Source organism: Dermacentor andersoni, chromosome 3, assembly GCF_023375885.2.
Source record: "Dermacentor andersoni chromosome 3, qqDerAnde1_hic_scaffold, whole genome shotgun sequence".
Taxonomy (NCBI): Eukaryota; Metazoa; Arthropoda; class Arachnida; order Ixodida; family Ixodidae; genus Dermacentor; species Dermacentor andersoni.
The window spans coordinates 158240897-158253142 of NC_092816.1; the positions used below are offsets into that span (position 1 = coordinate 158240897).

At 48.0% G+C, this 12246-nt stretch overlaps 1 protein-coding gene across 2 annotated transcripts in view; it reads left to right on the top strand.

The window, feature by feature from the left end:
• The window catches only part of LOC129383097 (uncharacterized), a 167653-nt gene that overhangs the window by 69249 nt on the left and 86158 nt on the right, over positions 1-12246 (top strand). For both annotated transcript variants that reach the window (XR_011893137.1, XR_008611029.2), the window contains exon 3: positions 3016-3113. The gene's annotated coding sequence lies outside the window, so the exon portion shown is untranslated. The remainder of the gene's footprint in view (positions 1-3015; positions 3114-12246) is intronic.

Sequence of the window (12246 nt, forward strand, 5' to 3'; positions counted from 1 at the left end):
ATCCGGTCGCCTGGAGAGACGTGCAAAAAGAACGTTTCCATGTGAGCCACGGTACCGAAGGAGTACCGGGTAATGCAAGGAAAGGCGGCATGGGGGGTGCGAACGCCATGCTGAGCACCGAGAACAAAGGCGGGGAAGTTGAGGTGGACGAAGTCGAAGTAGACGGAAGCAGGAGAGCAGCAGAGAAAGGCAAGGGGCGTAGGAAGTAAAGTAAGCGGCTTACCTCGTCGCCAGATTGTTGTATCTTCGACGGGGCGGCCGGACGGAGCGCCTACGGCATGAGGCCTAAACAGCCGGGGCGTGCAGCGCCGCAAGAAAAGCCGGAATGCTTCAGTCGGGGACAAGACCAAGAATGATTTTATTTCCGCGAGGGGAAACGCTGCAGGCAACTGACAGCGTTTGGCGCTGAGTGGCGCCCTGACGTAACGACCCAAAACCGAAACCAGAAGTCAACACAGGGTACCACAGTAACTATGTCGGTTATGCGTAAGTTTGTAGACAAAATACTCATATATAGGCGCCTTTAGCACCCCTAGCAGAAAGAATACAAATAAAGTATCTAAAAACTAAATTATGAGGCTTTACGTGCCAAAAGCACGATTTGATTATGAGGCACGCTGGAGTGGGAGACTCCTGAAGTTTGCACTACCTGGCGTTCTTCAACGTGTTCCTAAATTTAAGTACACGGGTGTCTTTGCATTTCTCCCCAGTCGAGTTGCGGCCGCCGTGGCCGAGATTCAATCCCGCGACCTTGTGCTTAGCAGCCCAAGACCATAGCCACTAAGCAACCACGGTGGGTTGAACTAAAGTATACCACCAAATTACAGTAGCTCCACTTACGCGCTTCATATTGGAGTAGAACGCAGCTCATTTTGCCCTCTGTGGCGATCGCTGTAACTTGAGAGTGTGCGGGCCCTGGGGTTCTATAACGTAAAACTCTTCCAAACTTTTCTATTCCAATTCTGCTATCAGCCCTCCATGATTGGTCAAAAACTTTTTTCGACCACTCCCACTTCACCTGTCTCTCATGCGACGTCACGAAAACCGCGATACCACCCCATCTGATATGATGTGTACACACTGATTATGCATGATTTGACAGAAATAGAAAAACAGTTATTTCTGATTCGACCCCTTTTCGCCATTAGCCCTCGGTTATTGGTAAATAGTTTTCGGGCTGCGCCCACTTCACCTGCCTGTCACGCGACGTCACAAAACCGCGAGAACTCACCGCGTCAAAGTGACGTGTACGCGATAAAGATGCATTATTATGCCGAACAAAACTGAACTTTCTTCGGAATAGCCGCAGGCTGCCCCATTCCGAAAGGAATAGAAGATGGCTGCCGCCGATCACTCAGACGCTGGCTACTCGCACCTGCCGGAGAGGATGGGTGTATTTGCATGTAATAAAACTTCTTGCGTGGCCATGTAACGTTTTCAAGCACTTTCGGCACGTTTACCCCTCATTCTGCCAACTCTTCGTTGCTGAGGGTCCGTTTTAGCGTCATTCTTGAGCTTCCGTTGCATGCCGCCGCGACTTTCCACCAGCCTCCGCAAGCTAACTAAGGGAAAGCCGACCAATCGTAGGCGCCGGTACCACCCTCTTCATCCGGTTATCAACTTTCAGTGCAGTGGCTCGGCCCCATCGAATTCCTCTCCACTTGAGCGTTCTCCTCGCCTCTTGTCATCCAATTAGGTACGACAAGCCGCTCAGTGAAGGCAATGTTATTCGTTTTTCAAGCAAACAAAAGTGACCTCCTATGTACGAGGAGAGCGTTTGATTGGTCTGTTCAGACAACCTTGCGGGTGACCGCCCGTTGCTTGCGTTGGTGTTTACGCAAATTTGACGTCAGGAGATTGGAATAGAAACATATTGGAATAGTTTTACGTTATACGGCCCCTGGTAACGTTCCAAATTTGCCATCCTTCGGGGCCTCAACTCTTGGGCATTGCTACAGGAATGTTTCCAATTCCGTCCAGCATGTTCTTTGAGGGTCACTGAGATTCAGACTATAAAATGAGACCCTAAAGTTTCTATTGCTTGATACCGCATTGTATCTGATTGGTTGTATTTCAAATTTTATTTATTCCTTCATTTTATTATATTACCTAGTACATCCTACCGCTTGGTTATAAATTACTGATTTTCAAACTTTTTTCATTCCTTTAGACTTATTATATCTTAAGGCCAAACTACACTTACGCTTGCAGGGGTGTGAATGTTTGCGCCCACGCGATTCGCGCATGCGAAGATGCTGCATGACAGATAGTACGTGCCGATGCTCGGAGCGCAAACAGATTTCTTCACACACATATCGATGTTCTGCCTGTCTCACGAAAGTACGAAACAATGTCTGCAAAAGTGGAAACGGTGAGCCAAGTGGGCGTGCGCTGGCGCGCGTCATTTAGGTTCAAACCATCAGTCCTCGCGAGGTGCGGCCAACGCGAGGCGCGCGGCCCCGAGCTTTCTCGCGCCGGCAAACGTACCTGTAGTTAGGCAGTTATATTACCTTAAACTACGCGGTCGGCTGGTTGATACCAAGAGAGGCTATGCGTCCACAAATCTCTGAGCACTGCATTTATGCCTAAATTGCGCAGTAGGTGCTTGAAAAACGTGTGCGAGGTCCGCCGCAGATGCCGGCAGCTTGGTTTGTTTTGGAACAAAAAGTACGGTAGTTAGCAAATGATATGATTATTGAATGAAATAGATTTGAATGGGCTTCGCAAAACTACTCCCAAAAAGCTGATATTTCTCAGGTATGTGTGGTTGCGAAACGCGCATGATATTGTTCAGAAATAGAGCCTGGAGATGTAGATGAACATTTTCTAGGAATCCAAATATATCTGCGAAATCATTTCAAACTGCACATGCTGCCTTTCTAGAATTTGTTACTTTGTTACATTATAGAAAAATAATGAAAGAGTATTTTAGAACGAGTGTAAATGAATATTCGATAACACTTGCCTAAGCCACTCTCTTTTTTTTTTTACACCGTTCACAACGTGCTTCCCGAGTATGGCCGAGTCAATCCACTGGAAATGATTTCCGACTTTGATCCCCCATTCGCCAGCGGCATCACCTTTCGAGTGTTCTTCTACAGGCCAGATGACAAGTAAGCATATTGTTAATATTTCTATGAAAATAAGTGTATCATGAATGATCGAATGGCTTCTGGAATGATCGATGATCATTCGATCAGTGCAAGACGCCTGCACATGCTTCGCAACCATGCTATTGTTCCAAGGTTTTGTGCCTAATTGTGCTGGAGCAAGGGCCAGGTAGGGCCAAAAAGTGCCACGCTACCAGATACGATTTATCAGTGAATTTTTGTTGAGATGGAACAATGTTTGATAGGTGGATCAAACATGGTCGTAAAATGGCCTAAATACGAGTAACTTAAATTTTGTGAAACTTGTAAGTATTAAAATATTGACAATGGAAGCGGGCTGCACTATGACTATGAAATACATGTTTACAAAGGGGCGCTATACGAAAATGAGTTAGTCGCGGTACCACTACCACGTCTCCAGGGCCCTCACACTCAAAGGCCCTGAGCCAGTGCTCTACAAAAACTATTATGTGAGAGGGTGTACTAAGAGCATACTGGACTGACAGGTAGCACAACATCGTTAAAAAATGTACAACTATTTTCATTTCCAAAAATGGTTCTGCGCCAAAGAACAATGCCGGATGAAGGGGTACATAGTGCTGGTACGCGAGCGGAAAGTGCTTTTTCTTTTCTGCTTCTGACTGCCTACGCCCCACAAGGAAAACGGGGAGGGCGCTCTGCTTTTCACCATATCTAACGCAAAACGGAGCTCGGCCACCAGAAGAAGAATAAGAAACTTTAGTAAAGAATAGTCCGGCAGTTCTTGATGTGGTGGCCTCAGGTGACGGCTCGAAGCTCTTGGATTCGAGCGGCATCTTCGGCTTGCCGGACGGCTCAGAGCTGGTCTGCCAGCTCTGAACTTCTGATAGCCGCCTCCCAGCGGCGGCGACGCCTACGGAGAAGGTCCCCGGCGGCTCCCGCATCCGGGGCGGCGTCGGGAAGGACAGAGCTCGAGCCTTCTCCTACTCTGGCAACAGCCGCGATTATGGACGCGTCGCCAACGGAGCTGCTTTGATTACCGTTGTTGCCGGCACACTCCCAGAGCATGTGTCGCAGCGTTGCTCTGTGTCCGCATGTTTTACACGCGTCTGTTGGATACAAACGTGGATAGCAGTGGTGTAAGATAGCGGGGCTAGGGTAGGTGTGTGTCTGGAGCAAGCGTAAAGTTAAGGCCTCGTTCCTGTTCAATTTATCGTGCGGTGGCGGGAATGTGCGTCTTTCGAGTCTGCAGTGTTGGGTGAGGTCTCTGAACGTGGTTAGGCGATCGCCCCACGCCCAGTGTGTTTCTTGTTGCTGTGTTTCTGTTGTAGTGTCCCGATCCGGCAGATCCGATGCCCCGCTCTCGGGGGCGGAGGCGGCCACATAATCAGCGGCGGCTCGGCGTGTGAGACCTCGAGCCGTGGCGTGGGCCGCCTCGTTTCCGGCGAGCGGAACATCGGTGTGTGCCGGGGTCCAGAGGAGGAAGACCGTAGAATTTTGGGGTTGCGAGGGCGATGACGAGTCGCCGTCGTCAAATTTGGAGTATGCGCGCCGTTTCCCGACCGACCGCGCCGACACGACCGCGCGCGAAGCCGCGGATTGCCGCCTGCGAGTCGCTGACTAATTGTGTGTGCCTGTGATGTGTGAAGTGCGCGATACAGAGTCAGAAAAGAAGAGAACCACAAAAAGTGCACACGTGGTCGCCAATCCCGTGCTGAATGGAAGACGAACGACGTCGAGGAGCGTCAAACACGAAAACGCGGAGCGCAAGAAAATAAAACAATATCACAGCCCCTTCCAGTCCGTAAAGGTGGTCGAACAGTGAAGCTGTGTTAGTTACACCGAGTGTTACACCATGCAAGTCAAACTTCGCAAGCAGCCTATATTGTGAATTTTTTGTTTCACCATTCTTTCACCTCATTTTCGCTTTGGCGTGCTTCGCGTACTGAGCATGCTTTAAAGGGCCCCTCACCAGGTCTGGACATCTTGAGCTGACCAGCGCAGAGCTTACATTGCGCGATAACAATCGTGTCTGCAAAGTATTGCATCGCTACGCGCCGCGGAAAGACCTGAAATTTCAATCCGAATGCTGTTTCCCTCTTCACTCGCGGCGAATTCGCCCGGAAAGGGACGATGACGTAGTCGGACTCCTGCGCCTACGTAATCGTGTCCGCAGTGTGACGTCCCTCGTCGTGACACGTGAATTAGAGAATTATTCAAGACAACATATGTTATGTGTCTGTTGCTTGAATTGATGAATTGAAGTTCAGAGAAATAATAAAACACACAAACGAAATGTCTGTGTGTTTTTTGTTTTACTTCATGCCAAAGCAAAAGAGCTGTACTTCCGCTTCGTTTGCTTGTTCGCACGGTCGTGCGGTCACATACGCAGGTACCGAATCTATGCCATTTACTACCGTGTTCCAGCGCGTGATCACGCTCTGCTATCCGCTTGTTCTGCCTCAGTATTCGTGTAGAATTGAATTATGCCGCGTCATGTTTCCTTGTGCACAACGCGCAAAATCGTGCGCTGCGCGAACGAGACAACAGCTCACGCGCGACGCCGTCGGTGGAAATGCATTGCGCAGAAAATAAAAGCGAGGAGAAAAAAAAAAACGAAGGCGGGGTCTGTAACGTACGCGTCATGCTATTATCGAGGTCCGCTATGGCAGAAGGCAGGGAAGGAACTTCGCTTGCGTCAACTAGACGGGGTGAGTGGAGAGAGCGTGGTTCTTGGCAGTGGAGCCCGCCTGCTGAAATCATGGGTTCGCGGCACTGAAATATTGCTATGTCCGCTATGATGAGCCGATTTGAAAACATTTTGCAGCAGCACGCTCCCTAGAGGACACGTAACAACTTCCAGCGTATAACCAAAATTTGCTATAGGGCCTGGTGAGGGGCCCTTTAGATTGCATTTCTTTTTGCCGAGCTCGGATTCGGCCTCTCGGTGCTGCCGTTGAGCTTCGGCTTCTTGGGTGCGCAGCTCGGGGTCGCTTTACCGGCCCAGGGTTAAATCTCCGCATGGCTGCCATTGGCTGTTTTTGAGCAGACGCTCTTTCGACGCCAGCGCCAAGATGCCCTCCAGTTACGGCCCTAACAGGAGGGCGATGCTTTGGCGAAATGGCGGCGCACGTGATTGTTTACGTTGTCATGGCAACAGACACCGTAGGCGCGCGACCCCTCCTCACCCTAGCGCGTTCTTTTTTCTTTGTTTTTATTATGAAGACCTGCTCCGCTCCTTCTCAGCCCTTCCCCATTCGCCGCGCGCCTTTACTTTCGCTTTCTTTTTGCCTGTCCGCGGCGCGTGTTTTTTTTTTTTTTATCGAGCGCGTACGTTGCCTCAGGCACTCTATGTGTACTGGCGCGTGGTGCGCCGTGGTTTCTTTATGCGTTAGCACGCACGCTGTCTTCTCCATGCTTTGAGTATGCCAGCATATGGCAAAATATATAAATTCCACTTCCAACACAACAGATATTTGGCCTCGTTTTATTGACTTCCGTTTCCGAAAACAAATATTTTTTTGCACAATTTGGTATTATACATGCTCAAAAAATAAAAAAGTGAAAAATGCATGACATGTACATGTTTACTAAACAAGACAAAAGTTCACAGACTGAAATAAAAAAATGAAGAAAATGCGAAGGACGTTTCATGTACACATATATAAAAGATCTTTATATACTACCCTCAAGACCAAACTATAGAAGAGCTTCTGATATGCGCACTGAGAGCTCCTGATATGCTCACTGAGATATTGCACAGGACTGGACAACGTGCATGACATAGCCATGACAATTAAAGAAAGGTAAAATTCACTGGTAATTGCAAAAACAATCACACTCAAAATACCTAAAAAATAGAATAAAATGCTAAGAATAATTATGGGGTTTTACGTGCCAAAAGCACTTTCTGATTATGAGGCACGTCGTAGTGGAGGACTCCGGTAATTTTGACCACCTGGGGTTCTTCAACGTGCACCTAAAGCTAAATACACTGGTGTTTTCGGATTGCTCCGCCATCGAAATGCGGCCGTTGTCACTAGGATTCGATCCCTCAACCTCAGCAGCCCAACACCATAGCCACTCATCAGCCACGGTGGGTAAAAAAAAATTCTAAGATTGTTTGATTGACAGGCACACACAAAAAAAACAAGAGCTTACTTATAAACCTGCACGAAAGTATATGAAATGGGTGATATTTTCATTACTACTGAACAAAATGAAAAAGACACGGCAGAAAAAAATAACATTGTACAAAATACGGAAATACACATTCTCGCATTATTTTGCAATTGGCCACAAGTTGATGTAACGGTGGCAACGGGGAACAGAAGGTAGTCAGCTTTTGCAGCAGGACATAGCAAACATTCGCAGAAATGCCTATTCTTCAATCAAAGACCAGGTAAAATAAACCAATAGGACAGCTTTTCTTTCACCCCGATTGCAATGCTTAGCAGTAAAATGACGTCACTTGAAGCACTAAGTCGTACCTACTGGGCACTCCGTCGTGTAATAAACACGAACTGCAAAAATATGCATTTAGGACACTTGCAATGCTCATGCTTTCCAAAAGAAAAAAGAAGCGTATTATGCCTACACATGCAGGTTGTTCGCACGGTTTTCCCATCGGCGATTACTGAGATAATACACAAACGTGAACAGTGATTTTTCAGCTGTTAGTACGTTTGTAGAACGTGACACACAGAATAAGCATTGAGGGCGTAAGGGGGAAAGCTGGGGAAGTTACTGAAGTTGCCGAATGAGACTTGGCACAGAAAAACACAAGTCATAGACCAGGTGTCAATGAGCCGGAACATCTACTTGTCAGTTTTCTCTACCGGCAATAGGGAAGTGTATAACAATCAAGGCGCAATGACGTCATGAGACTAATGGAGCACACACATGGACAGGGCCGTGTTCGTGTACATGCGCCTTCTGGTGTCCTTGGGTCTGCGCGCTCACCTGTTGTCTCTAGGCACCCGGAACAACCTTCGAGGGAATGTTTTTGAGGTGTTCGTGCACCACTGCACGATGCACGTGCGGCGCGAGTCGTCAAGCGGGTGAAACATAGCGGAGAGCAAGCACACAGCTATCGAGGACCACGAAACTGACGCAACTGCCCACGCCGGTCAAGGCACAGCAGCGCACGCTTCCCGATAACAGCAGATAACGAAACATGAAACGTCATGCAGCGGGTGAAGCTTGCGTCGGGCCGCCGTGCGCGCGCGGAGACAGTCGAAGGTGAGGGAGTTGCGAGAGCGGGCAAGGGACAGGAGCTGAGAAGAGGGGCGAAAGGGCAGGATCGGCGCGCGCTGATCTAGGAGGTCGTACAAGGGAAGCGGATTGCTTTCATATGAACCTGGCAACGTTTAACGCTAGAACATTATCTAGTGAGGTGAGTCTAGCAGTGCTATTGGAGGAAATAGAGGGCAATAAATGGGATATAATAGGGCTCAGTGAAGTTAGGAGGCCAAAGAAGCATATACAGTGCTAAAAAGCGGGCACGTCCTGTGCTACCGGGGCTTAGTGGAGAGACGAGAACTAGGAGTCGCATTCCTGATTAATAAGAATATAGCTGGTAACATACAGGAATTCTATAACATTAACGAGAGAGTGGCAGGTCTAGCTGTGAAACTTAATAAGAGGTACAAAAAGAAGGTTGTACAGGTCTACGCCCCTACATCCAGTCATGATGACCAGGAAGTCGAAAGCTTCTATGAAGACGTGGAATCAGCGATGGGTAGAGTGAAAACAAAATACACTATTCTGATGGGTGACTTCAATGCCAAGGTAGGCAAGAAGCAGGCTGGAGACAAGGAAGTGAGGGAATATGGCATAGGCACTAGGAATAGCAGGGGAGAGTTATTAGTAGAGCTTGCGGAACAGAATAATATGCGGATAATGAATACCTTCTTCCGCAAGCGGGATAAACGAAAGTGGACGTGGAGGAGTCCGAACGGCGAGACTAGAAATGAAATAGACTTCATACTCTGCGCTCACCCTGGCATCATACAAGATGTGCACGTGTTCAGCAAGGTGCGCTGCAGTGACCATAGGATGGTAAAAACTCGAATTAGCCTAGACCTTTGAAGGGAACGGAAGAAACTGGTAAATAAGAAGCCGATCAATGAGTTTGCGGTAAGAGGGAAAATAGAGGAATTCAAGATCAAGCTACAGAACAGGTATTCGGCTTTAACTCAGGAAAAGTACCTTAGTGTTGAAGCAATGAACGACAATCTTGTGGGCATCATTAAGGAGTGTGCAATAGAATTCGGTGGTAACTCTGTTAGAGAGGATACCAGTAAGCTATCGCAGGAGACGAAAGATCTGATCAAGAAACGCCAATGTATGAAAGGCTCTAACCCTACAGCTTGAATAGAAATGGCAGAACTTTCCAAGTTAATCAAAAAGCGTAAGAGATGACATAAGGAAGTATAATATGAATAGAATTAAACATGCTCTCAGGAACGGAGGAAGCCTAAAAGCAGTGAAGAAGAAACTAGGAATTGGCAAGAATCAGATGTGTGCGTTAACAGACAAAGCACGCAATATCATTACTAATATGAATGAGATCGTTCAAGTGGCTGAGGTGTTCTATAGAGATTTATACAGTACCAGTGGCACCCAGGACGATAATGGAAGAGAGAATAGTCTAGAGGAATTTGAACTCCTACAAGTAACGCCGGAAGAAGTAAAGAAAGCCTTCGGAGCTATGCAAAGGGGGAAGACAGCTTGCGAGAACTAAGTAACAGCAGATATGTTGAAGGATGGTGGGCAGATTCGAGCCTACTTCGAGCGTACCGGAATCTTGGAAGAACGCTAACATAATCCTAATACCTAAGAAAGGGGACGCCAAAGACTTGAAAAATTATAGACCGATCAGCTTACTGTCTGTTGCCTACAAAGTATTTACTTAGGTAAGTGCAAATAGAATCAGGAACACCTTAGACTTCCGTCAACCAAAGGACCAGACAGGATTACGTAAAGGCCACTCAACAATATACCATATTCACACTATTAATCAGGTGATACAGAAATGTGCGGAATATAACCAACCCTTATATGTAGCTTTCACTGATTACGAGAAAGCGTTTGATTCAGTCGAAACCACAGCAGTCATGGAGGCATTACGGAATCAGGGTGTAGACGAGCCGTATGTAAAACTACTGAAAGATATCTATAGCGGCTCCACAGTTACCGTAGTCCTCTATAAAGAAAGCAACAAAATACCAATAAAGAAAGGCGTTAGGCAGGGAGATACGATCTCTCCAATGCTATTAGGAGGGTGTTTAGAGGAGTATTCAGAGACCTGGACTGGCAAGAATTGTGGATAAGAGTTAATGGAGAATACCTTAGTAACTTGCGATTCGCTGATGATATTGCCTTGCTTAGTAACTCAGGGGACCAACTTCAATGCATGCTCACTATCCTGGAGATGCAAAGCAGAAAGGTGGGTCTAAAAATTAATCTGCCGAAAACTAAGGTAATGTTTAACAGTCTCGGAAGACAACAGCAGTTTACGATATGTAGCGAGGCACTGGAAGTGGTAAGGGAATACATCTACTTAGGAGAGGTAGTGACTGCAGATCCGGATCATAAGACTGAATAATCAGAACAATAAGAATGGGCTGGGGTTCGTTTGGCAGGCATTCTCAGATCATGAACAGCAGGTTGCCATTAGCCCTCAAGACAAAAGTGTGTAAAAGCTGTGTCTTACAAGTACTCACGAACGGGGCAGGAACCTGGAGGCTTACGAAAAGTGTTCTACTTAAATTGAGGACGACGCAACCAGCTATGGAAAGAAGAATGATGGGTGTAACGTTAAGGGACAAGAAAAGAGCAGAGCGTAGCAGGGGGTAGCAGAAAGTTAGGTGGGCGGATGAGGTTAAGACGATTGCAGGAACGACATGGCGACAATTAGTACATGACCGGGGTAGTAGGAGAAGTATGGGAGGGGCCTTTGCCCTGCAATGGGCGTAACCAGGCTGATGATGATGATGACTTGTCCGCGTCGGTGTAGCTGGCATTCGGGCGGGCTTGAAACGTCATTTGATGGCGTTGGCTCTAGCATGTCTTCTACTCTTGTGGTATATGGGATGCATGTTGCGTGGGGCACATGCGATGCAAATACACTCACGAACGTCGGGTGGGATTAGCTCTTTCTTTTCCGTGTCTGCGACGTAGGCCTCGCTGTAGTTCAGGTGTTGGAGTACTGATCTCCCTGGGGGCATGAGCTTGAGTCGTTCCAGTTGGCTGTTCTTGTGCACTTCGGCGAGCTCTTGCCACGTGTTGTGGACGCCCATCTTAAGGAGGCGTGAAGTAGAAGGCTTGGCGGGGAGTCCCAGGGTGCCTTTGATTGCCTTCCTTATCATGATGTTGAGCTTTTCTGTTTCAGCGTCCTTCAAAGCCAGGTATGGCGTGCCGTATGTGATGCGGCTGGTGAGTAGTGCTTGTATTATTCTGAGCGTGTCTTGCTCCTTTAGCCCGCTTCTTTGGCTTGAGATCCTCTCGACGAGGTGTGTGAGTTGCGACAGGGTGCGTTCTAGTCTCAGTAGGCTGGCAGCTCCTGATCCGTCCTTGTGGATGTGGAGTCCAAGTATTCGCACGGTGTCGACTTTCAGGATTGTTGTCCCGTTGACGATGACGCTGGGGTCGGGCTCTTCGTAGTTGGGTGGCCGGCCTCTCATTCTTGCTTTCAGGGCGAGGTGCTAAGACTTCTCTGGGGCGCAGCGGAGGCCGCAGTTTCGGAGGTAGCTTTCGATGGTGTCTACGGCTTCTTGTAAGCTACTTTCTTCCCTTCCAGCGTTCGTAGCCCGGGTCCAGAGCGTGATGTCATCAGCATACATCGCGTGACGCAGATGTGGTATGGTCTCGAGGAGTGGGGGTAGCTTGATCTTAGCTACGTTAACGAGTAGCGGTGAAATGACCGACCCTTGCGGGGTGCCTCTGTTTGGAAATAGGAAGCTTTCACGGCGGATGTTGCAGATTCCGACTGTTGTCGTGCGGTCCATTAGAAAGCTTCTGACGTGTGCGTAGGTCTTAGTGCCGCAGCCGGTGCCTTCAAGATTGTTGAGGATCGCGTCGGGGTTAACGTTATCAAATGCTCCCTTGACGTCTACTACCACTATGGAGTATTTGCTTCGGTTGTTTAGGTAAT